We start from the raw sequence: 26,747 nt of genomic DNA on the forward strand, positions 1-26,747 counted from the left end.
CAATATGTCCTGTTTAAACACACGCACACACACACGAAGTCAAATAACAGGGTAATAATCCATGACAAGTCAGTGACGGAGTACAGAAATATTAAGCCAGGTAGGCTTTTACTAGGAGACATAGGGTGCCTACTGAAGGTTAATAGACTTAGGAGGGAAGAGTGAAGACTTCTTTAAGGTAGAGAGGAAAAGTAGAAACAAAACATACAGCATATAAAAGAGCCCAGAAATGTGAAATTTCTTGGTAAGTTAGAAAAGAAGGCATATAGTTCATTAGGTATAGCAGTCTATAAAGGCAGGAGGAGCATCAGATGAGCCATGGCATCTGTTAAGAACTGATTTTCTTGCAAAGGCATCTGGATGTTTATTTATTCTGTGGAAGTTAGGAGCTATCAGGAGATTCTAACAAGAAGCCTGTTCAGAAGAGTGCTTTATAAAGAGCCATCTGGAGCTGTGTACTGGAGTTCTGAAGGAGAAACTGGCTAGAGATGCATTTATGAGGAGAGCACTATGGGAATATCGAAGAAGACAAACCACCTGAGACTACAACAGCGGTGGGCATAGGGAGGAAGTTAATTCTTGGAAGACTTAGGGTTGTGATTGGCAGGACACTTGGTACATCGTTTCAACAACAAACCTTAGTTTCTGAAACCTGATTTTTCTTTTTTTTTTAAAGAAATCTTTGATTTTCCCCATAAATAATTGTACATTTTTCTTGCTTATTGAATTCTTTGTAAGTTACTGTGACAAATGAACAGTTCTAAACTGTGATTTGAAAACTCTTCAGAGGCTCAAGGAATTAAAATTATCTTGGTTTTCCTTCCAAGATCAGGAGATTAAGGTCATCTGAGGAGCTCAAGCCATTGCAGCATGTTCTCATCTTGCTGTTCTGAGAAAACGTCAGAGGCTGGATTCTGGTTGACATCCAGTGAGCCGGTCGTAGAGACAGAGACAGAGCTATCAAGACTGGTTGGCTTGCACAGAAGAGCTGCTGAGTTGGGTCTTCTGCCATAATGTGCTCCTTACTGCTCACTCACATGTATGTTTTCAGTAACAGCATCCATTTCTCTCTGACCTTAGCTCGGCTCTGACTTGAACATGACTGTGGTCCTGATAGCCTCGCTACGTTGTCCTGCTTTTCTATCATCTCGTGTTAGCCTTCTTATCCATCATCTGACTCTGTGCTTTCTTTCCATTCTCCTCTGATATTTGCCCTAACTTTAGTCTGCTAAAATTTTGAACCTTTGATCCATTTTGGGGTCCTCTTCTATTTATTATTTGTTTGTTTGTTTTGATATGACTCTCTTAACTATTTCCATTATAGTTACCCCTCTACTCTTCATTTTCACCCACACTAAATAGCCCTGGCTTCTACAACCAAAAGCGATTTTTATCTCCTGTTCATTGTAGCCAGCCTCCCTCCAGCTTGCTGTCTGGTCATCTCAGGAATGGTGCAGTAGCTGAGTGTCTGTGCTGGTCTCTGATGCTGCCAGATCAGCAGCAGGTATAACCAGGTCAGCTCTGGTGAGTAGACATCTATGGTGTTGAATCAAAGAACAACCCCTATCTCTGCCACCGGGGCCATTTGGTTCACGGGCCCATGGGGCAAATGACAAGAATGGTTGGGTAAAGATCCTGACTGTCCACAAAGTAGGCTATTCTGTCTACTTGATTATTGAACTTCTCAGCAAAAGTTTGTTAGCATTACATGGGACGTAAGTATCTTCCCATGCTTTGCCCATTTGGAGAGATTTATCACCATACTTCTCCCCTGATGTTTTTCTCGCCAATTTTCCAAACATGCTCCTTCCAAGTTTTTGGCCATGCAGACAATCTGTTGGCTATAGCCCATGAACCAACAAACCATTGCTCCTTCCAAACAAAACATATGACTATGTGAACTGCTTGAAGTTCTGCACACAGAAAAAGTTTTTCTTTGCCAGTATCTTATGGGGCTGTCCCAGAAAGGAGTTGTGATACAACAGTTATCCACTTGTGGGTGGTACCTGCATAACATGAGGAACCATCAGTAAACCAGGCTCTAGTCTTCTCTTCCTCAGTCAGCCTATCAGCGGATACAATCCATGAGGCTGGATGCATGCTTCTATTGTAACAGGAGAGAAAACATAGGCATTTGGACAACTTCATCATGTAACTTTCTGTGTCTTCAGGCACCATCAGGTATCTACCACTTCTATTTGATAATCTAGGCTGCTGTGAACATTCTTTTTTATGACTTGATGTGTCAGGTAACACCTAGATCACAAGGGGAAGCTTAGGTTCTTTGAACTCACTGTGAGTCAGAATTCAGCCAAAACTCTCTTAATCCCCTGACCCCCATAAGCCCGCACTCTAACTGGACGGCCACAGTGTTTCTTATGGTCTCCTAGAATCAGAATCAGCATCAATTCAGAATCTGTATTCAACATACCTTCAGAAAATCTGTCTCCTCCCCCCTAGTGCAGAGTTACTTTTGTAAACGAGCCTCTGGGGAAGAACTGGAGAATGACTTACAGAAAAGTCTTTAAATATTTCATCAAGGTTCTTCCTCAGGGAACCTGGACATCATCCCTTTATTCAAGAGGTCTTGGGGGTCTACAAATTGACTCAAGTCTGAAAATCAATTCATGGGTTGAGATTCCCCTTTGTCATGATCCATTTGTTTGAGAATTGTTGGTATGTTCTAGCCATATTTGAGAGAATTAAAATATATATTTTTATGAGGCCTAGGGTGAACTTTTGTTTTGTTTTGCTTTGTTAACAATTGGGAGAATGCGGCAAATGAAATTAGAACTAGATGTAATGCATTTGTTCAAAATATCTTGTTAAGAGTGCTTCTGAGTTTTAATTTGCAAACATTAATGAATAATACAAAGATGGATTCATATGAGATGAAGGTGAGAATGACATTTCTGTCTAGGACAGAAATTCCTTTAATGCATTCTTCTACTCATAAATTCATTTACTCATTCAACACATACTTTAAGAATATCTACAAAAATGTAAAACCCATTGCTAAATAAAGGCACACAAAAGGATTTAGAACTTAAAAGTAAGGTTGATGGGTTCTTTTTAAATGCCGACAGATGCTGTGGGGCAGCACAAGCACCTATCGTCAGTATCTGGGGACATCTTGAAGTTCGCCCTTGGGCGCTTGGACCTATGGATTGCTTAGTGATCTTTTGTCAGTTTTCTTAACGGCTTGAATTTTCCACCCAAATCAGTGAAATTTTTTCAACTATCTTTTTTTTTTTTTTTTTTTTTTTTTTTTTTTTTTTTTAATAATCTATTCTCACAAGCATTATTGGGTCAGATCTCTCAGACATGTCTCCTGTTGAAAGACTTATTGTTCATACAGAGGAGCCATCCTGCTTGGTAAAATGGTCATGAGCACCATCTAATGCCTAAGTGGAGGAAATGTCAAAATCATTAATGGAACTGAGAATTAAAGTGTGTGCCAAAGGCAAGGGTAGCTGTTGTTTTGGTTGGGTGCTCGTTTGGGTTGATTCATTGACTTCCCTTTGTAAACTATAATTTTTAAAATTATGTTTCATAGTTTTTTTTCCTCCAAGTTCACTATTAATGTCTCCACTCGATGCGGAAGCACATTTTTTTTTTGTTTTAAACTCATCAACAAAAGTTTATTTTCTTATTTTAAATTAATAAACAACACAATTGCTTTTCTGTCTACCATTGTCTTCAAAACCATTGCTGTACAATATAACTAAAATAATGACTGTGTGTATATATATAATATATATAGTTTGTGTGTGTGAAATTTAAATACACTAGATATATAGAAATGAGTCAGGAAGGCTGTGGCACATTTTAAATGGTGAGAATTTATACCTGGGCATAGGCACATGGTACGCTCTTGTAATCCCAACATTTGGGAGGTAGATAGAAGAGGATAACAAGAGGATAAGAAGTTATTCCTGGCTACATAGCAAGTTCAGGCTACCCTGGGTTATATAAGTCTCTGCCTCAAAAAAAGAGTTGATGCTATATATGTGCTCTGCATTAAAGGAGGACACAAGATTTACATTTTCTTTTTTTTATTTTAACATTGTCTTAGAATTTTAAAAATGTAAAGATAATGTAAAGAATCTCTAAATGTACCACTACCAGTTTCACCTGAAATATGAATATTGCAAAATTGTTATAATTCATGAGCCAATGTTAATTTATCATTTCTGAAAACTATAGTTTATTCTAATTTTCTTAACTATAATTTCTAATTATAGTTTATCCTTTTAGTGTTCCGCAATCTTTTCTTGCATTGGATTTATTATTACCTGTCCATGGCTTACAAGCTTGGGCTTCATTCACAATTTTATTGATGTTTAGTGATGTTTGAGTTTCAATTCTGTTATACCTTTCTGATATTGTGCAAAATAAAATCAACTACTATTTATTTCTAATATCAGAGATCAGACCTCTACTCTTGCCTGATGCGTCTAAAACAAAAAGGGGGAACTGTAGAGAGCTGCGGAATGCTATGCCTTAAAGATGGAGCTGGTTTCCGCCTTCCACCTTCCCGATGGTGAGTGCTCTCTGTCATGAACAACTCCACATTTGGCTAAGGCTGAGGATCTGGCTTGCTTCCATGTATGTGGACCTATCTGCATTGCCCCCGTGGCACGCCTGGGTTGGCTACCCAGAGGCTATTTAAGCTGTGGGCTGGCTTTCCCCAGGGTCCGAGGATTGTTCAAGGTTCCTGAATAAACTGCATTGGAAAAAAAAATAAATTAAAAAAAAAAAACAAAAAACAAAAAAACTTCAAAAAGAGAGAGAGAGGGAGAGAGAGATTACTATCGTTAACTTTCACAGTAGCCACCCAAAAAAGCCTTAGATTTGTTACCAAACCAATAAAAGCCTCAGAGCCCAGAATGGCCTGTGCATTAAATCTGAGGAATATGCTACATTCTGCCAGAGAAGTAAACAAGCCCTTTCTGGTGGTACTGGGTTCTTGGCAAGAATTTTTAAGCTTCCTGGAGTTTGTAAAAGCTGTGTGATAAAAGAGGTCATTTGACTAGTGAATGCATGGCCAAGAGAGGTATCTGAGGTAACTTCTTCCCATGAGGTAACAGCTTGAATACGATTCTGCTCTCTGGAGAACTATGAGAAAATTAGTCTCTCATGTCAACTGTTTGTGTAATAGAGCAGGATAAGACAACTTTAGTAAACTCCACCACTCATAAAAAAGAATATGATGTGAATATCAGTCATTGCTTCCTGAGAATTCTGTATTATTTTTGTGTGGACCTTAATAAGGGCTTTCCTACATAAATGGGTAATTTTTCAATTAGGTCCCTGCTTCCTAAGGAGTCCCCCCCTCTCTCTTTAACTTTAATCACAGGTCTTCTGGATATACAAATCTCTCACCAACTTGGCCAGATTATTTTAATTGATATAGTTTGATATACAAAGAGTCTGCATAGATTTAATGTGCAGGATTTAATTAGTGTGGCATAGAAAAACACCTGTGGAGGTCAATGCTACCATTAAAGAGTTAACACTGATATTCCCCTAAAAAAAAAAAAAAAATTTCAACTACTTAGAAAACATTTTCCCTTGCTTTGTTGGTTTCATTTCCCTGTGCAGTTATTTAATCAACTTTGTAGAAGCGTATTACAAAATTAGCCTTATCCATTTTTTACTTTAATAATAAAAATGGATTATGGAAAGATAATTTCTGGGGTGTTTTCATGGAAATATGCATTCACTAGAAGCCAGGATTGTGTTTCTATTTTCTTTGTCTCTATGTCTCTAATCTGTGTTGGCTGTGTGCCCTTTAGAACACAATTTACTCTTTGTATTTCGGTGTCTACATCTCCGGGATTTGCTGCACAATCAAGAAACCTTGCAAACATTAATGAATAATATAAAAATGATTCATACGAGATGAAGGAGAAGATGACATTTCTGCCTAGGAAAGAATTGCTTTAATTCATTCTTCTACTCAGAAATTAAACAGTGAAATAGAGATAACCAGGAAGCAGAGGTAAAGATAAGCAGTATCTGTGAGACTGTTCTTGCTGCACCCGCGTGCAGCTTACCCTCAGACTGAAAGGAAGGAAGTAATATCCCAACGCTATTTTAGGGTTAAGAGTTGGGTGCTTGGCTTAATTAACTGATGGACTTCCGTGTTTAAACATTATTATTTTATTATTATGTTTAATTCTCTTTATACTTTATTTTTTAAAAACACTGAATTGGACTTTATTAAATACAGGATTTTTTTGTGTAAAGTTCACTATGAAGAGATGCAACACAGAAGTTTGCCTTTCTGGATGGTGGCTGCTAGAGTGTGGACAAAGCAGATGTTCCTCAGTATAGAACTACAACCGCCTCATTCTACCCAAAGAATCAATCTTTCTTTCTTTTTTCCTTCCTTTCTTCCTTTCTTTCTTCCTTCCTTCCTTCCTTTCTTTCTTTCTTTCTTTCTTTCTTTCTTTCTTTCTTTCTTTCTTTCTTTCTTATTTTTCTTTCTCTCTCTTCTTTCTGTCTCTCTCCTTCCTTCCTTTCTTCCTTTACTCCATTCCTTCCTTCCTCCCCTTCTTCATTCTATTCTTCCTTCCTTTTTTTAAATTTATTTTTTTGTTAATTACAAAGATGAATTCATATGAGATGAAGGAGAAAATGACATTTCTGCCTAGGAAAGAAATTTCTTTAATTCATTCTTCTACTCATAAATTCATTTATTCATTCAATACATACTTTAAGACTATCTACAAAAATACAAAACCTATTACTTAATAAAGGCACACAAAATTATTTAGAATTTAAAAGTAAGGTTGATGTGATTCCTCACTCAGGATGATCTTTTCTAGATCCCACCATTTACCTGCAAATTTCATGATTTCCTTATTTTTCATTGCTGAGTAGTATTCCATTGTGTAAAAGTACCACAATTTCTGTATCCATTCCTCCGTTGATGGACTTCTGTGTTGTTTCCAGATTCTGGCTATTAGGAATAAAGCTGCTACAAACATGGTTGAGCAAATGTCCTTGTTGTATACTTGAGCATCTTTTGGATATATGCCTAGGAGTGCTATAGCTGGATCTTGAGGTAGCACTATTCCTAATTGTCTGAGAAAGCACCAGATTGATTTCCAAAGTGGTTGTACAAGTTTACATTCCCACCAGCAATGGAGGAGGGTTCCCCTTTCTCCACAACCTCTCCAGCATGTACCATCACTTGAATTTTTTATCTTAGCCATTCTGACGGGTATAAGGTGAAATCTCAGGGTCATTTTGATTTGCATTTCCTTGATGCCTTAGGACGTTGAGCATTTCTTTAAGTGTTTCTCTGCCATTCGATATTCCCCTACAGAGAATTCTCTGTTTAGCTCTGTACCCCGTTTTTTAACTGGATTACTTGATTTGTTGCTTTTTAACTTCTTGAGTTCTTTATATATTCTGGATATCAGCCCTCTGTCAGATACAGGGTTGGTGAAGATCTTTTCCAGTGTGTAGGCTGTCTTTGTTCTGATGACAGTGTCCTTTGCTTTATAGAAGCTTTTCAGTTTCATGAGGTCACATTTACTGATTGCTGACCTTAGAGCTTGTGCTGCTGCTGTTCAGGAAGTTGTCTCCTGTGCCAATGAGTTCAAGGCTCTTCCCCACTCTTCCTTCTCACAGGTTTAGTGTGTTTGTTTTTATATTGAGGTCTTTGATCCACTTGGACTTTAGTATTGTGCAAGGTTATGACTATGGATCTATTTGCATTTTTCTACATGTAGACATCCAGTTAGACCAGCACCATTTGTTAAAGATGCTGTCTTTTTTCCACTGAATGGTTTTGACATCTTTGTCAAAAAGCAGGTGTCCATAAGTGTGTGGATTTATTTCTGGGTCTTCTATTCAATTCCATTGATCCACCATTCTGTTTCTATACCAGTACCATGCAGTTTTTATTACTGTTGCTCTATTGTACAGCTTGAGATCAGGGATGGAGATACCTCCAGAAGATCTTTTATTACAAAGGATTGTTTTAGCAATTCTGAGTTTCTTGTTATTCCATATGAAGTTGAGAATTTTTCTTTTAAGGTCTGTAAAGAATTGTGTTAGTAATTTGATGGGAATTGCATTGAATCTGTAGATTGCTTTTGGTAAGATGGCCATTTTTACTATGTTAATCCTGCCAAGGCATGATCATGGGAGAGTTTTCCATCTTCTGATATCTTCTTCTAATTCTTTCTTCAGAGACTTGAAATTTTTTTCATACAAGTCTTTGACTTGCTTGGTTAAGGTCATACTAAGGTACTTTATGTCCTTTGTGGCTATTGTGAAGGGTATTGTTTCTCTAATTTCTTTCTCGGCCCTTTTGTCTTTTGTATACAGGAGGGCTACTGATTTTTTTAGTTAATTTTGTATCCAGCCACTTTGCTGAAGGTGTTTATCAGCTGTAGGAGTTCCTTGGTAGAATTTTTGGGGTCACTCATGTATACTATCATATCATCTGCAAATAGTAATACTTTGACTTCTTCCTTTCCAATTTGTATCCCCTTGATCTCCTTTAATTGTCTTTTTGCTCTAGCAAGGACTTCAAGAACTATGTTGAAGAGATATGGAGAGAGTGGGCAGCCTTGCCTTGTCCCTGATTTCAGTGGGATTAATTTAAGTTTCTCTTCGTTTAGTTTGATATTGGCTATAGGCTTGCTGTATATTGCCTTTACTATGTTTAGGTACATGCCTTGTATCCCTGATCCAAGACTTTAAAAGGATCAATATCAATTCAGATTGGTTACAAAGGACGGCTTATTATGTACCTGCCTGAAGTGTAGGACGTATTATTATTTCCACAAAGGATTTTAGCGAACTAATCCTCTCAAACTCATACACGTGAAAGGTGAATCAACCTCCAAAGCCTGACACCTTCAAAAGAGATCACAACATTTTATCATCTAGAATCTTCAAACACCCCCAGCTACCATATATTAGGTTCTCCATGATGACCAACACTTCAAGGAAAAGAAGGCTCCCTTCACTGTCTCTTTGATGCTTTTGGTTGGTAGAAGCTAGGGGTTTGTTATGTTAGTACAAAAAGTTATATCTGTTGTTAAAGATGTTAGATTAGCCGCAGAGATTTTAAAGGAATGTCCATTGACATGGTTGAGGATAGATCATGACACCTGCAGCCTCTCCACCTCACTGAAATTTTATCCAGTTAGTCAGTCGTGTAAAACAATGGACAGTGTAGCTCCCTTCTGCGAACATTTTTTCAGAGAGAGAGAGAGAGAGAGAGATAGCTAAACAGGGAAATAGAGATAAAATGGGAGATATCTGTGAAACTTAATTTTTTTCTGTACCTGTATGCAGCTTAACCTCAGATACACATTAGAAACCTTAGAAAGACCTACAAACTCCAATGCCAACCTCATTGCAGATCCATTAAATCATAGCTTTTTGCATGTGTTCTTGAAAACAGCATTCTACAGCTCCCAAGGTGTTCTTAACCTGCAGCCAAAAGTGCTTAATTCTCTTTAACTCAGCTGGACTTGTATTCTGGCCTGTAAAATTAGTTCTGCTGTTTCTTTTGCTATTCTTTTGAATGAGTTCAACAGAAGAAAAGACTGTTTTATGATGAAACTCACAGGCGCTCTCCCATCCCTAGTATTCTTTCTTTGTTTGTTTAATGTCCATGGCTTCTAGAAGCAGGTGTTCCAGCCCTTCTTTGTCCTCTCCTCTTTCTCTCTCCCATATAAATGTATATCTATAAACATAAATATATATAATATAAATATAAATGCTATATTTATATATTATAGCTATAACAGATATAAATAAATATATATTTATTTTTTTAATTTTTATTTTTTGTATTAATCACAAGTTATTTACTTTGAATCCCAGCTGTAGCCCCTCCCTCATTCCCTCCCAATCCAACCTTCCCTCCCTTATCTCCTCCCTGCCTCTTTCCTAGTCCACTGATAGGGGAGGTCCTCCTCCCCTTCCATCTCCCTAGCCTACCAGGTATCTTCAGGGCTGTATCCAGAATACATCAAGACCTAAAGAAGTTAAAAAGCAGTAACTCAAGCAATCTAATTAAAAAATGGGGTACAGAGCCAAATAGCGAATTCTCAATAGAGGAATATAGAATGACAGAGAAACACTTAAAGATATGATCAACATCCTTAGCCATCAGAGAGATGCATATCAAAACGACCCTGAGAATTCACCTTATACCCGTCAGAATGACAAAGGTTAAAAACTCAAGTGACAACATGTGCTGGAGAGGATGTGGAGAAAGGGGAACCCTCCTCCATTGCTGGTGGGAATGTAAACTTGTACAACCACTTTGGAAATCAATCTGGTGCTTTCTCAGACAATTAGGAATAGTGCTACCTCAAGATCCAGCTATAGCACTCCTAGGCATATATCCAAAAGATGCTCAAGTATACAACACGGACATTTGTTCAACCATGTTTGTAGCAGCTTTATTCCTAATAGCCAGAACCTGGAAACAATCCAGATGTCCCTCAATGGAGGAATGGATACAGAAATTGTGGTACATTTACACAATGGAATACTACTCAGCAATGAAAAATAAGGAAATCATGAAATTTGCAGGTAAATGGTGGGATCTAGAAAAGATCATCCTGAGTGAGATATATATATTTATATGAAGATTATATATATATATTAGACATATTATATATATGAAGAAACTATTGGTATGACCGACCATGTAGGTGCTGGGAACTGAGTTTGGGTCCTCTACAACAAGAGCAGGAATCATTCTTAGTATCTGATCCAATTAATAGATTGTGCCTGTTAAAATGAAGCCAGTATCCTGGAATGCCTTTATGATAAAAGTAAGGGATGGATTTTAATCTGAGCAATTATACAATATAGATGCACTTAACAGACTAAATTTAAAAATCACAAAGATTTGATTGTTATATGTGCTATAGTGTTTCTTTTTTAATTTATTTTTTATTTATTACTATTTATTCACTCTGCATTCCAGCTGTAGCCCCCTCCCAACCCTGCCCCCCTCCCTCGTCACCTTCCATACCCTCCCCCAGTCCACTGATGGTGGAGGTCCTCCTCCCCTTCCATCCAACCCTAGCCCATCAGGTCTCACCAGGACTGGCTGCATTATCTTTTCTCTGCAGCCAGGTAAGGCTGCCCCCTACCCTCAGGGGGAGGTGATCAAAGAGCCAGCCACTGAGTTCATGTCAGAGACAGCCCTTGCTCCCCTTACTAGGAAACCCATGGAGACTGAGCTGCCATGGGCCACACCTGTGCAGGGGTTCCAGGCCATCCCCATGAATGGTCTTTGTTGGAGTATCAGTCTCGGAAAAGTCCCCTGGGCACAGATTTTTGAGCTCTGCCATTCTCCCTGAAGAGCTCCTGTTCCCTCCAGGTCCCTCTATCTCCCCTTCCTTCATAAGATTCCCGGTACTCTGCCCAAGGTTTGGCTATGAGTCTCAGCATCTGCTTCAATAACCTTCAGAAGCCTTTCAGAAGCCCTCTGTGGTAGGCTCCTGTCCTGTTCCCTGTGTTCTCCCTCTTCTGATGCTATGGTGTTTCTTTAGTGCTACTAGAAAAGTAGCTAAATACTAGATATCAGAAAAAATTCTAAATATTAGAATGAAAATTAAATATTGATAGAAAATGAGAATGATTTTTTAATTTCTCAAATGTCTTTACTGTCAATTAATTTTGTTATACTAATCAGTTAATATATGCTTAAAATGTCATATATATGACATATATATACATATATACATATATAAATGTCATGTATAATGTCATAAATGACATATATATAATGACATATATATGTCATATATAAAATGTTAATATATGCTTAAAATGTTATATCTTAAAGGATATCTTAAGTACAATTTTAGTACAATTAAAATATGTTATTATGCTGTTACATCATACATGAGTACCTCATAGTCCCTGCACAAAGTGCTAATTTTGAAAATACCTAAATTAAATGCTGGTTGTATCTAAATACATACACATTTACTCTTAGTATTACAGGTACTTTAAGCCGTTTTCTTACTTTTAAAGAATATCAAGTCTTTTTCTACACAAAGACAATTTTCCAAATTCCGTTTTAGTGCTGAATATCACCTGTAGGTTGAATGGCCATCCTGCTCCACCCCATAGCAATATCTGATACTTATCCATTGCCATCAGTTATAATCCCATCAAGTGCGCTCTCTAATGAGTATTTTGTAGGATTCTGTCTTCTCCCTCAGAAACTTCAAACTTTATCACAAAACTGTTCTCTTCCCCAACTTCGAGTATTTGTTTAAACTTTCATCCCATATGATTCTGCAAAATGTAGAGAAAAGAAGTACTTGTACACACAGATAAACACTGAAGAAGCCAGGAAAGTTAAACACGGCACTCGTCTCTCCAGAAGGATAAGATACTTGGCTGTTCTCCTGGAAGGGGGGAAATTTAGTTTATAATCTGGTAATTCTTTGCTACCTGTTGTGACAGGTTCTGCCCATATCAAAAAGTGTATTAAGTTTTTTTTCTTAATCCCAGACCTTTCCCCCTAAAACTTTAAGCATTGCTATAAAATCAATCTGTGACAGATGTTATTTGTACTCTGCAACAGCCTAAGTGTTACCTCAGGGTAACCTTCTGTCACCTTAGGGCCAGACATTATGTTTATACACCTAGGTCATTCTCTGCAGACTCTTACATTGAGCATTGCTTCTAAGTCAACAAAAACCCGTCCTAGGGAAGAAGCTGTATGAACTTTGTAAAGAGCTTCAGTGTAAACATTTCCTAAGCTTTGTTGTACCCACAGGGCTGAGTTAATTATTACCTGAAAACTTTTTCCTAAAAATGTGATATGCGTGCTTAAATATGGCAAATATATATATCTCAGAGCTGATGTCAAACTCTATAAGTTCTGGTCCAACACCCAAATTGATCTGAAGCTAGTTTCATGCTTGTCTTTTTGCACGTTGTTTCCCTGCCAGCTATAGAACCTGATGAGACCTTCCACACAAAACCACTAAGCAGTTCATCATAATTTACACGTTACCATGATAGCGATGAGAATAATTAAGCGATCAAATACCTTCTGTAGAGTGAAGCTGTTTGTGAGTTGAACTGTGTGATTCTCAGTAGATGTAGAAAGCTGCTTTGCTCAAAGCGTTACTTGTCCATGTACATTAACTGTGAGTGTGCCATGAGACAGCGTCAAGACTGAAAGTCAGCTCTGCTCCTAAGAGGAAACCACCAGATAGCCACTGAGGTTACTCCCTCCTTCTCCCTTGCACGCAGAAGAAGCAAGCAGATGTCATAGACACTACAGAACACTTGTGAGTTTAAAGTTTGAGGGAAGATCTTGAGATTTCAAAACATTAACTGACTGTTTATTGTCAGGGAAATATTATTAATCAGGGAATAAAATGAAAGTGTGAAAAGGAATTTCATTCACTTCATTTTATTGGCGAAAGGAATTTTTAAAAATATTTTTTATTTTAATTTTTATTAATTACACTTTATTCACTTTGTACCCCCATAAGCCTCCCCTCCTGATCCCGCCCTCCGTTCTCCACGCATGCCCCTCCCCCAGTCCACTGATAGGGGAGGTCCTCCTCTCCTTCCTTCTGATCCTAGTCTATCAGGTCTCGCCAGGAGTGGCTGCATTGAAAAGGAATATTTTATAATAAAATTAACAAGGGTGAAATTTCAGTTAGAAATAAAGTTCTCTCTTGCCTAATTATATGAACAATGGCTTAAATGCCCTTTCCTATTAAAATAGTGATTTTCAAAATCTTAAAATACCATTTTGTTTGTTTTATTTGTTAGTGATACAGAGATTGAATCCAGAGCCTATTGCACTATTCTGTCTACCCAAATTCTTTCTTTATATTATTTTTACTCTGTATGAATGTTTTCCTTTCTCCTGATGAATAAGGATGAGCCCTCTTCTTCACCCACCAAGCTTGCTTCTCTTTCCTTGGTGAAGGCTAAGAAACTTTTTTTAAATTATTTTTTTATTATTATTTTTTTTATCAGTTACATTTTATTAACTCTGTATCCCAGCCGTGTCCCGATCCCTCATTCCCTCCCAGTCCCTCCCTCCCTCCCTCATCTCCACCGTGCCCCTTTCCAAGTCCACTGATAGGGGGGACCTCCTCCCCATTCATCTGATCCTGTTTTATCAGGTATCTTCAGGACTGGCTGCAAACCCTCCTCTGTGACCTAACAGGACTGCTCCTCCCTTCGGGGGTGGGGAGACCAAAGAGCCAGTCATTGAGTTCCTGTTAGAAATAATCCCTGTTCCCCTCACTTTGGGAAACCAATTGGCTACTGAGCTACCACAGGCTACATCTGAGCGGAGGTCCTAGTTTATATCCATACATGGTCCTTGGTTGAAAGTCAGTCTCAGAAAAGACCCTGTGCTCAGATATATTTGGTCCTTGTGGAGCTCCTATCCTTTCCCCATCAGACTAACTCCCCTTCTTTCTTATGATTCCTTGTACTCTGCCAAAGGTTTGGTCATGAGTCTTTGCTTTGAAAACACTGCTAGTTAGCGTCTTTCAGATGCGCTCAGTAGACTCCTGTCATACGTTCAATGCACATCCCATCTGTCTTTCTAAACGAGGATTGATCATCTTACCCCATGTCCACTCAATTGATTATCTTTTTTAGGTGTATAGATTTCATTATGTGTATCATATCTTATAGGTTTATATAAGTGAGTATATCCCATGTTTGTAAGAAACTTTTTTCAAAGCAGGTTCTTCTTCCCTAGACTGGGTTAACAGAAACTCTTGTGTCTCTGTCTTTTTCTTTTTAATGCTTTATGTTTTAGCACATTTTCTAATTTCAAGTAGCATTGTTTTACCTTTTCAAGACAGAGTTTTATTGTACAGCCCAGGCTAGCCTCCAGCTTGGGGCCTTTTGTTTCTGGACGCCAAGAGTGCAGGCATGTGCCCAGCACACCTGTATTTTTTTAATCATTATTTTTTCCTGTGAACTAAAACTCCAGAACAACAAATAAGCTCTTCCTTTTTTTTTCTTTTGTGGCTTGAACAGTCAGCACAACGTTTGTGATTAAGGCTGGATTGCCCTGGGCATCTTCCGTGGGGATGTGGTAAAGAAACAAATCAGGAAAACCGTGACCAGAGAGGCAGTGGGAGGCTCATAAGGTGGGATCTAAATTATTGATTTTCCCCTAATCTTCAAATGGGAAAGTGTTAGTGCTTTTCTGTGAATAGATGAGGCAAATGAGCAATTTTGAGTTTTTGTTGTTGTTGTTTAACTTAATCTGATAAGTGTTTTAGACTTCCTGGGACTTCCTGGGAAATCTCAGCCAGGCCTATCGTTTCAACTTGTAAACTCTTAATAGTGTACTAGAGCCAAAACCAGATGACCTGAGTCCAGAGGTCTTCCCAACACTATTTGCCCCTTTCTTTATCTATTCTGAGCTTTTTAAACAAGGAGACTAGACTAATGAACTTCTCCTGCCCTCTCAACTTTAGCATTCCTTTCTTACTAAGTTCAAGAGAGGCCTGGCAGAACTGTATAAACCTTCCACTAGAAAAAAGTAGGAATGTTTTCCCCAAATGTAGTTGTTTCTAAATAATAACATTTTGTGAATCACTGAAAACACTGACGGCTTGACAAAGAATGCTGGGTAGTGTTGGCATAATGTTATTGTGCACTGTGAATAGTTTAGCTTGTAATATTCAAATGTAATATTCAAATGCCGATTTCTCTGTTCCAATATCTCATTTCAATTCAGACATGGCTCAGTTGTATTTATTCTAAGAATCTCGTGTTTCTAGTTTGTATAAACATTGCTCCTCTGAGCCAAAGCCAAGGTAATTGCAGTAATGAATGTTGTGAAAGAAAACCAGGCCCCTGGAGAGCCTCAGAAGGTGGAGGAGGCCAGCTCTCCCGCTGGGCTGTGGCGTCCTGTGGGGAAACTTTGAGGCTTCTTCTGGTGGCCAGGATGAATTGTGTCTTGGTAGGTGACAGGCCAGAGCTGAGCAGCAGAAGGCACTCGCTGGGTCATGTGGTTCAGAGATGGCAAGTTCTCAGTGGTCTGTGCCTAGAAACTCGTGCCACTGATCTCCTTCTGCAGTGCGATCCCACAGGCTACCTACAATATATACCACAAAGCTATCTATGAGGTCCTCCAGGCGGCCAGCAGCCATGCAGGGAACTCTTTCCAGCTCGCCATGACAGTGACGAAAGTGACACTGGCAAGGCTGTGGAGGTACAGAACAAGCAGATGGTTAAATGGGCCGTCGGAAGGTGGAAGGGTCCAGTCCTCTGGTCCTAAGGGCCTAGAGTCACAAGAAGAAGAGAAGAATCCATACAAGGAAGTTTATACAGACCTGTGGGTTGAGCCTGAGGCAGCTGCTTATTGCCCCACCCCCTCCATCCAAGAAACCCAGAAAAGCAAAACAGAGAAGCCCAAAGAGATCACTGATGAGCACACAAGAGAGCAGCTAGTGTATGAGGTGAGGCAGAAAGGCCGGAACATGGAGGACATTTGTATCTGACGTGGAAGCCTCAGCGTCCGCCTAGAGCATTCGGTCTTCATTGGTGGGATGGGCCAGAACTGTGAGAACCGCTGCGGGCACTGTGCATAGCAGCGTGATGATGACGGGTACTCGTCCTGTTGCACCGTCTGCCGTGGGGCCGTGAAGGGCTTGTGTGTGGGACAACCGCTCCCTGTGCTGTTGACTCGAGTGTGTGGATTGTTTGCTGGGGTCGGGTGCAGGCTTAGACTTTTTAACACAGCTACTTTATTTAGGGTTCTTAAACGCTTCTATCTCCCCTCCAACCCCCCAACACTGGGTAGGAGAGAAAGATTAGTGCGGATAGGGGCAGAGTTCTCTTTGCTGCTCCTGCTGGGAAGGGCCATAGGATTCGGAGGGCAATACCAATATTTGTCATCAGGAAATTCAGAAGTTCAGGTAACTAGCAAATCAGCAAATAGCAAACGCAGAAAGAGGACAAACTAGCAGCAAGGAGCCCTCCTCCAAGCAGCCATATATTCTTCCTTTGGGGTATCCCTATTTATACCCCTCAAAGTCTTCAGAATTCAACCAATTCCAGCTGGCAGAGACCACACTCCACATGAGATACTTAACAGGTGTGGACAAACTAAAATCTCCAAATTGGAATTATAGCAAAAACATGTTTACATATCATAAACCAAAATGTCTACGACCGCCAGGAGCTGCCCAAGCAGCCATTAAGGAAGAGCCCTGGAACAGCAAGGCACAAGGTCACCCATGGGCTGCGGCAGAGATGAGAAGGCTGGTCTTCTCGACTCCAGATGCTCCTTACCAACATCCACAACCAGGAAGTTTTACCCACCTGTTCCAGCTGAGACCAGGAAGCCCATCCAGGCGCTGTTTCTCACTGATGGAATTGCTACAGGGCTCCTGGTGCGGAAAGCCCTGGGCATCCAGGTGGACAGCGACATCACCTCCGAGGTGGGTAAGGCCTCCGTCATCATGGGCATGGTGCTGCGTCAGGGACATCCACAGTGACACACAGAAGCTTATCCAGGAGTGGGGCCCATTCTATCTGGTGGTTGGGGGCAGTCCTCGTTGTCAACCCTGCCCACAAGGGACTTTACGAGGGTACAGGCCTCCTCTTCTTTGAGGTAGACCACCTCCTGCGTGATGTACTGCTGCCCAAGGAGGGAGGTGACCCCCCTTCTTCTGGCTCATTGGGAATGTGGCCATGGGCATTAGTGACAAGAGGGACATTTCACGATTTCTTGAGTCTAACCCAACGATGATTGATGCCAAAAAGCGTCTGCTGCACACAAGGCCTGTTACTTCTGGGGTAACCTTCCTAGTGTAAACATTGGCGTCCACTATGAATGATAAACTGGAGCTTCAGGAGTCTGGAACACAGCAGAATAGCCAAGTTCAGCTAAGTGAGGACCATTACCACCAGGTCAAACTCCGTAAAGCAGGGCAAAGACCAGCATTTCTCCCTCTTCGTGAATGAGAAGGAGGACACCCTCTGGTGCACTGGGAGGGAAAGGGTGTTTGGCTTCTCTGTCCACTACACAGATGTCTCCAACATGAGCCACTTGGCAAGGCAGAAACTGCTGGGCCAATCATGGAGTGGGCCAGTCATCTGCCACCTCTTCAGTCCACTGAAGTAATATTTGGGTTGTGTATAAGATACATGGGGGCAAACTGAAGTAGTGATGAAAACAAAATTAAACAAACAAAAAACGAAACACAATAAAACACCAAGAATGAGAGAACAGAGAAAAGTGTCAGCACCCAGAAGAGAAAAAGGAATTTAAAACAAACCACAGAGGAGGAAATGCTGGAGGGCTTGGCCTTGCAGAAGTTCGGACTCCATCAATGTTAATCTTCAGTCCTATTTGAACAGAAAAATAGGCCCCCTTCCCTTCTTACCCTCCTGTTCTAGGAGATGAAGCTTTTGTTTTCTGCTCTTTTCAGAGGGGTTTTCTGTTTGTTTGGGGTTTTGTTTCTTGCTGTGACTGAAACAAGAGAGTTATTGCAGCAAAGTCAGTAACAACAAAAAGTAGAGATGGCTTGGAGAGGAAAGGGAAAGAGGGAAAGTTCTACAAAAGTTTTTGTATTGTTTTCTTTTCTATATATCCATTTGGTTGTCTCTAGCCTGATCAGATAGGAGCACACACAGGAATAGAACAGAGACGCTCAGAAGCAGACCCCTCTCCCAGACCCTGAGCAGTCTCCTCAGTACCATTCCTGGTCATGTAGACCCCGACTGGCAGCAGGGCCCCGAGAACATCACCCCAGACACATTTCTGTAGCATCTCAGGGTCTGCCACACAGGCACTCACCTGAAGAAAACCAGCGTCTAGAAGCCGTTTTTACCTCTTGCTTACAGCATAAATGTATAGTTAACTACTAAACAACCTGACTTCATGGTGGTGCTTTTAGAACAGTGAGATGTGTGAAAACATCAGCTTCTACCTAGCCTTCTGTGCAGAGGATTTCAGCCCGGGTGAGGGGGTAGTTTGAGGGCTCACAATGGGAGGGACAGGGTATCATTTTCCCTCCTGGTTTTTAACAGACAAAAAGAGGAACCATATTCCCCCAACCCATGCCCAGCTCCTCCCTGCAATACAGGGGCTCAGCTGAGGTGGTCAGAATCTGGGGAAGCTGAGCATGGAATTTATCCCGCCTCAAGTGCAATAACCTTTAAATTTAATCTAAAATGACTGCCTCGGTAAAATGGCAGGAAAAAACTTTGTCCCTGTTTCTGAATTTGCCAATCACATTGAAGGCTTCTTGTGGGATCAGAAATAATCTAGAGTGAGGGAAATTGAACTGCCATTAACCTACCTGGAACAAATAAAAAACATACAAAATGTAAAAAAAGAAAGAAAAATTGCTCCTCATTCATTCCCTGTCTTGCCAATAAAACACCGACGAGCCAATACTAAGTAATAGAGAGAATAGGTAGGACATCTGCTTGCAGTAGGGGGAGGAGAAAGAGAGAATTGGAAGACTGAGCCACAAGGAGAGGCCCAGGAAGCATCAGGAGAAGAGAACTGGAGACAGGAAAGGATAAAAAATCCAAGCATCATGAGGATTTGGGGCTGGGAAAAAGTCTGACTATCTGGAGGTTTAAGATGGATTAAAAATTTCTCAGGATTGTGTCACGGCTAATTAAATAACTCATATTCTCATGTGTCACTATCTGGGTAACTAGCTGTCTAAAGATAAAGCACTGCCATAATAATTTCATGCGTTTATATCCATATTAATAATCCTTTTACAGGGTAGTTGCTTTCCTGACCTCAGCTGTAAATCTTGAAGTTAATGTAGTTTTTTTTAAATTTTTTTCCCTTTTTTTAAAAATTTTTCATCAATTACACTTTATTCATTCTGTATCCCCCCATAAGCCCCTCCCTCCTCCCCTCCCAATCCCACCCTCCCTCCTCCCTTTGCTTGCATGCCACTCCCCAAGTCCACTAACAGGGGAGGTTCTCCTCTCCTTTCTGATCTTAGTCTGTCAGTTCACATCAAAAGTGGCTGCATTGTCCTCTACTATGGCCTGGTAAGGCTGCTCCCCCCCCAGAGGGAGGTGATCAAAGAGCAGGCCAATCAGATTATGTCAGAGGCAGTCCCTCTTCACATTACTATGTAACCCAATTGGACTCTGAACTGCCCTGGGCTACGTCTGTGCAGGGGTTCTGGGTTATCTCCATGAATAGTCCTTGGTTGGAATATGAGTCTCTGGGAAGTTCCCTGTGTTTAAATTTTCTTGTTCTGTTGCTGTCCTTGTGGAGACCCTGTCCTCTCCAGCTCTTACTATTTCCCAGTTCTTACCTAAAATTCCGTTCACCTGCCCAACAGTTGCCCATCCGGCTCAGCATCTGCTTTGATAGTCTGAAGGGCAGAGGCTTTCAGAGGCCCTCTGTGGTAGGTTCCTAGGTTGTTTCCTGTTTTCTTCTTCTTCTGATGTCCATCCTCTTTTTAAATAAACCTTGAAGACAGACATTATTTTTATAAAATTTTTCTTTTCTTTTTTCCTTTCTGGGGGGGTCACTTTTTTCACTTTATTTACCTCCTCCCTCCTCTCCTCCTAGTTCCCCCTTCCCCTCTCCTTTCCTTCCAGAAGAGGGGAGCCCCCCTCCCCCCTGTATCAGCCCTCCCCAGCACATCAAGTCACATCAGGACTGAGCACATCCTCATCCCTGAGGCCAGGCCAGGCAGCACTGCCATGGGGAAGTGGTCCAAAAGCAGGCAATAGAGTCCATGTTAGAAACAGTTCCCCCTCTCCGCTCGCCAAGCACCACATATGAAGATCAAGCTGCCCATGGGCCACATATGTTCAGAGAGCCTAGGTCCAGACCATGCATGCTCCTTAGCTGATGTCTCAGTCTCTGTAAGACCCCATGGGACTGGTTTAGTTATCTCTGTTGGTCTTCTTGTGAGGTTCATGTTTCCTCCAGGTCCTTTCATCTTCTCCCCAACATTTCTACAGGGACTCCAGAGCTTATTTCATCTTCTCAGCACCTCATAGAACCTTTTCCAAAACTGGCCACATACTCAAACACAGAGCAAGCCTCAAAAAATGCAAGAAAATTGAAATAACACCTTGTGTTCTATCAGACCACCATGGGTTAAAGTTATACTTCAGCAACAACAGAAACAATAGATTGAAATAAAAGATGAAATTAAAGACTTTCTAGAATTCAATAAAAATGAAGGCACAACATACCCAAACCTATGGGACACAATGAAAGCAGTGCTAAGAAGAAACTTTTTCTTAAAATAGAAATCTACCATGTTTTATCAAAGCTTTGGTTTGGTTAAACTATCCCTAGATTTGTTTCTGCTGTTTTGGGGGTGTTTGCAGGACCAGGTTTTCGTACTCTTGGTGTTCTAGATGACTCTTCAAAGGAGCAGGAGGCTTTCCTTGGAGCTTCTAGCACTATCAGGTAATCCTATAGTAGCATCTCCCAGCCCAGATATTGCCAAATTTCCAGTGTGGGACAAATGCCCCTGTTGATAGGTTTTAATAAAAGGAATCTTCTTTGCCTAGCTATGTTGACTGACCAGATGTGAATGTTATCACTTGCTTAGCCCATTCATACACGGTTAAAATCTGCCAAAATGGATCCAACACCACATTGATATTTTAATGAATCCTTTCACTTTGCTTTCCTGGTAGATGTTCTTGGCACATCTTCAGTGAGGTCATCAGTGCCTTCCATATGTAGGACACAATTCCCGGGAGGCCTCAGCACAAGTCCTCAAAAGACAAGCAAAGGAAAGTAGAGTGTGAATGATCCCCTTCCAAGTTCTTAGTGCTGTCATCACAGAACTTCCAAAATTTCCCAGACTAAATAATTCTATGAATCATTTTCTGTTATAAGGCAAAGACAGGTCTGTGAAGTGTATGGTATGTGGTCCCTCTCTCTCACTTTTGCTCTTTCTCTCTGTGTATGTGTGTCTGTGTGGTGTAGTGGGGTGGCAGTTAGTTATACTGCTGGACACACTCTAGTGCTTTAGCCTTCTAAGGCTTTGTTTATAAATGGCAATTCTTTCCTCTTGTTTTGTCATCATCATTCTTGGGTGAAAATAATTTATTTTCTGAAAAACTTTTAAACAGCAGTTTAAAAAGTTTTTTCTTTCTTTCTTTCTTTCTTTCTTTCTTTCTCTTTTTCTTCTCTCTTGACTTTTTGGGACAGGGTTTTTCTGTGTAGTCCTGGCTGTCCTGGAACTTGCTCGACAGACCAGGCTATCTCTAACTCCCACATGGGAGGCTTAAAGGCATATGCCACCACCGCCTGTCAGCAGTTCTTTAGAAAGGAAGTCAAGGTATAACTACATAGTCTTTGCTGAATTTGTGGCAGGTGAAGTGGTTTTCCCAACAGATATTATGCAATGAAGCTATGAAATATGTTAATACTAGATTCACTCCTTCCCTTCTCCATGGAAACAACCACAGTGTGATGGTTGGCCCAGACTTATCTCAGTCTATAAGGACTAGGTGTCACTTGAATAACTGTGCATTAGGCAAGGTAACAGTAAAAATAGCCTTTTAGAAAATAATCAAGAGAGAGGAAAGAGGGTAAGAAAGGGAAGGAGCAGAAGGAGGAAGGGGGAATATATTGCTAAGTTTAAAAAGTATGTTCTACATTTATTAAAAAGTATGTTCTACATTTATTAAAAAGTATGTTCTACATTTATTAAAAAGTATGTTCTACATTTATTAAAAAGTATGTTCTACATTTATTTTGTCTGGAGGGAAATATGCCACTCATAATTCCCCCTTTTAATACACATAGAACACCTCTCATTAGAAGTAGGCTTATATTTTATAGTTTGCTTTCTTAATAATAAGCTTATTTCTGAATCCAGCTAATGTGGAGTTCAGAGGCAGTCTTATAAAATAAAAACCTTGGGCATGGAATAGAGAACTATTTTCATAACAGTGGATATTAAACACTGGAAAGTGATAAGGCTTTAGGACTCGAGAACAAAGGAGATGGGAATTGTGCTTTTCCTAGCTTCCTGATGCAAGTGATGCTCAGGCTCTGTTCCAGATAGGGATAAAACCAGGAACATATTGTTAATATTAAAATCATGTAACTGAGCATTTGGGGAGACCCAGCATGCTGGATGAGATGTTGAAAATACTGGAGTCAAGAATTGCACAAAGACCATCAGAGATCTCCATAGTGTCTTCCACCAGTATTAGAAAAAATACTAACTAGTACATGTGAAGAAACAAACTTAACTCTGAGGGGATGGAGAGAAGAACCAGAAGGATGGGGAAATGGTACCTGATTTTTTAATTTAAATTGTTAAAGAATTCTATACCTAAGTACTCTTTTATATTATTTCTACTCCTTCTTTCCCCCTCCCATGTCTCCTTACTTCCCCTCAAATTCATAGACTCCTCTAAAAGTATTATGGTTTTACACACACACACACACACACACACACACACACGATGCTTTTTGCATACTCTACCAACATTCTCACAGAGACAAGGCGAAGTTTTGACATTTCTCTGAGCCTGAACTAGAAAAGGCTTTGCCATGCCAATGGGTCTGAGGCATTGGGGTCCTTAATATGTCTGTGCTGATATCAACAAAACACATTTATTCAGGACTTCATCCACTGTCAATGCCAGGTAGCCTTCAAAAGGGCATAAATCCCATGTGTAGGGGAGAGCCTTAGAATGTTATTGCTGTAATCACAGGGAATAAGTAGGCCTTCATCAAACACTATCACATGCATTTCTACAACTCCTAAAGGCAAGACTACAAAGGAGCAGCATCTAAGCCACTTATTTGGATTCCAGAACAAAGTTCAAGAATATTTGTGAGAATCCAGCACACAACAAGTTCACTTCATAATGTCTGCCACCTAATAAAATGCATCTAGGCATGGAGAAAGCTGAATGATGACTCACGATGAGAACAATCTATCCATCAAAAGTGACAGATATAGAACCAAAGTGAATGCTTGCAGACTAGAGCAGTCAAAGTTATTTAAAGTCCATTTGTGTTTAGGTTTCAAGTTGTCATCTAAAAACAAATATCCCAAACTTAACTTTTAGAGAAAAATATTAAAGTATTTTTCATTAAAAGCACATCAGATTTAGGAATGATTAGACTTTGCAAAAGGAAAGAAAATCAAATTTGGAGACATAACAGTTAGAAATCCAAAATAAACAAGAGAACGTCTTCATAAATGAGCAGGTCATCAGAGATCTTTGAAAAAACTTCAGGCATCTAAAGATATATGTGAGAACCTCAAAAAATGCAAAAGATGTTATTTTTGAAAAACTTTTAAATTTTGTGGAACTTATATACTGACTGGTATATTATAGGGCGCAGTAAACCCAAAGCATAAAATCAACCAATACGATCACGCGAAAGCAAATCATCACTGAATTATTTAAAGTCATCTAAGGAAAAATACCTGAAAGCTGCTAGAAGAAAACATGGTAATTTTCATGTTCTGAACGATTAAGGACAATAGCTACTTTGCTTTGAGAAACAGTCTAAGAAGCCGGCGAAGACTGCTCAGCTGGTCAAGGTGTTTGCCGCCAGCCCTGAGGGTCAGCGTTTGATCCCTGGACTCACACAGTAGAGTAAGTGAACTGGTTCCAGCAAGTTGTCCTCTGGTGGCTACGTGCAAGTATCCCCCCCCCCCTCCAAAAAATGTTAAATGTGGTAAAAAGAAATTGAAGAAATAATGCAAGAGAGGATCTAGGGAGAAGCACCCTTAACCTGCAGAAAAGGGGAGGAATTTTAACCTAAAATTCTTCCTTCCCCTCCCTCCTTTCTTTCCTTTTTTCCTTCCTTCTTTCTCTTCTTCCTCCCTTACTATTTTGCTCAATGTTAGAGATGGAAGTCTGGCCCGTGTATGCTACGTAGTCACCACTGAGCTGCAGCGCCAGCCCTCAACCTAGAACTCTACAGCCAGTGAAAATACCCTTCTGTTGTAAAGGCAAACTATTGGCCTTTTTAAACATATTAAGTCTGAACAAATACATTATCAGGGTCTTGAGGCATAAAAATGGCAAATATATCCTCTGGAAAGGAAAGAAGGAAAATGGTACCGAGTGTCAGTTTGGACCTACAAAACAAACAGAATTTCTCCTAAATGGTAAGTGTGGAGATTCTTTGTAAAGCTGGACAGTACTTTCAACTATTGATGCTATCTTCCTGTATCCTGAGTTGAACCACAAGGATGCTCCTAATTGGGCTAAAACACCGAAGAGAAGCTCAAACAAGGAATTGGTTGCTAGTGGAAGAGCTACCTCCATAATTCAGACCACTCACTTGGGAAGTGATGTAGACGGACAAATGAAACTCGACCTAGGCCCCTTCCATACGTAGCTGATGGGGTTGTCCCCGACTCTGTTACCTGTTAGGTCACCACTCCCCAGCAGGGCTGCATGCAGGCCAGAGGGGAAGAATATGTACTAAGTACTGATGAGACTTGATGTGCTGGTATGAGTTGATGAGGGAATGACTCCCCTTTTCTGAGGACTAGGGGAAGGGGGATAAGGGGAAGAAGGAGGAAAAATGGGAATGGGAGTTGTGGAGGAAAGGGCTACAATCAGAGTGTAATGTGAATAAATAAGTAATTAATAAAAAATTTAAAGAGAATTTTTCTTACATTTTATTTATTTATTAATTTATTAATTATTTATTTGGGAGGCCACTATGATGTGTGTCGAAGTTCGAGGAAAATTTTCAGGAGTTAAGTTAGTTCTCTCTTACTTTGAGACAAAATTAATCCAAATCATTCCACCAGAAACAGTCTTTTCCTCTATGTCTTTCTGGAACATGTACAGGCCTGGGCCCCTTCCTGGCTGGTTTATTCCATTTATCTGTTTCTTTCTTGAACGACACCCACCTACTCAACAGCTAGACATATATGAAACTTCATATCTGGTGGGACAAATATTCTTAACTCTTTTATTTTTCTTCTATAGTATCTTGATATGCCCTATCATATTGGATTTTCAAATACCGTTAAGCCAGGAGTTTTGTTTGTTTTCCGGGTTGGCTGGGGTTGTTGTTAGGCTTTGTCGGTGTAGTGATGGTGGTAATGGTGATCTTTGTTTTAACTTTTTAAAAACGTATGTGGCTTTATGGGAGCTACACCTGGGGCAGATTTGTTCCGGTCTGTTAATGCATGCAGACGTTTTCAGCTCCGTAATGACATTCTTTTCTCGCTTTCTTCTTCTGCCTCCATCGTTCTCTTTTATTTTGTCTCCTAGCTTCATTTATTTGGTTCTATACCATATTGATAAAATTTTATTGCTCTCATATTTCACTGTGTAGCAATTTTATCTTGAAAGCTTATTCAAGTCTTGAGAAACATTAATCTTTATCAGATACAGTGGCTAATGTACTCCTCATTCAATCAAATCTTTGGCTCAGTCAAGGATTAGATTATTTATTGGTGATGCCATATTTAAGACTCAGGCAATTTATTCTATATTCATGACTTACTTATTGAGTCTCCTTTGCTTATTCTGTATGTTCCTGAGTATTCAGTGGTAGAGAAAATAGGTGTAAGCCTGGTTATTATGGTAAAATTCAATATTTAAAGCAAGTAGACATAAATATTTAATTTACAAGTATAGTTAATGCCATAAGGTGGAACAGTAGGCCTTTGTGTGGAAATAACTTGATGGAGGATGAACATTATATATTTTTTCACTTTTAGATATTATATACAAACGGAATAGGGCTCACCCTGAAACAAACATATTTATGCAACAACTTAACT

General features: G+C 39.9%; 1 protein-coding gene and 1 pseudogene across 2 annotated transcripts in view; both read left to right on the forward strand.

The window, feature by feature from the left end:
* Nucleotides 1–26,747, forward strand: part of Gucy1a2 (guanylate cyclase 1 soluble subunit alpha 2) — a 267,897-nt gene that overhangs the window by 200,389 nt on the left and 40,761 nt on the right. The window lies entirely within an intron of this gene.
* Nucleotides 15,819–18,136, forward strand: LOC110550452 (DNA (cytosine-5)-methyltransferase 3A-like; annotated as a pseudogene).

Source organism: Meriones unguiculatus, chromosome 19 (assembly GCF_030254825.1).
Source record: "Meriones unguiculatus strain TT.TT164.6M chromosome 19, Bangor_MerUng_6.1, whole genome shotgun sequence".
NCBI lineage: Eukaryota > Metazoa > Chordata > Mammalia > Rodentia > Muridae > Meriones > Meriones unguiculatus.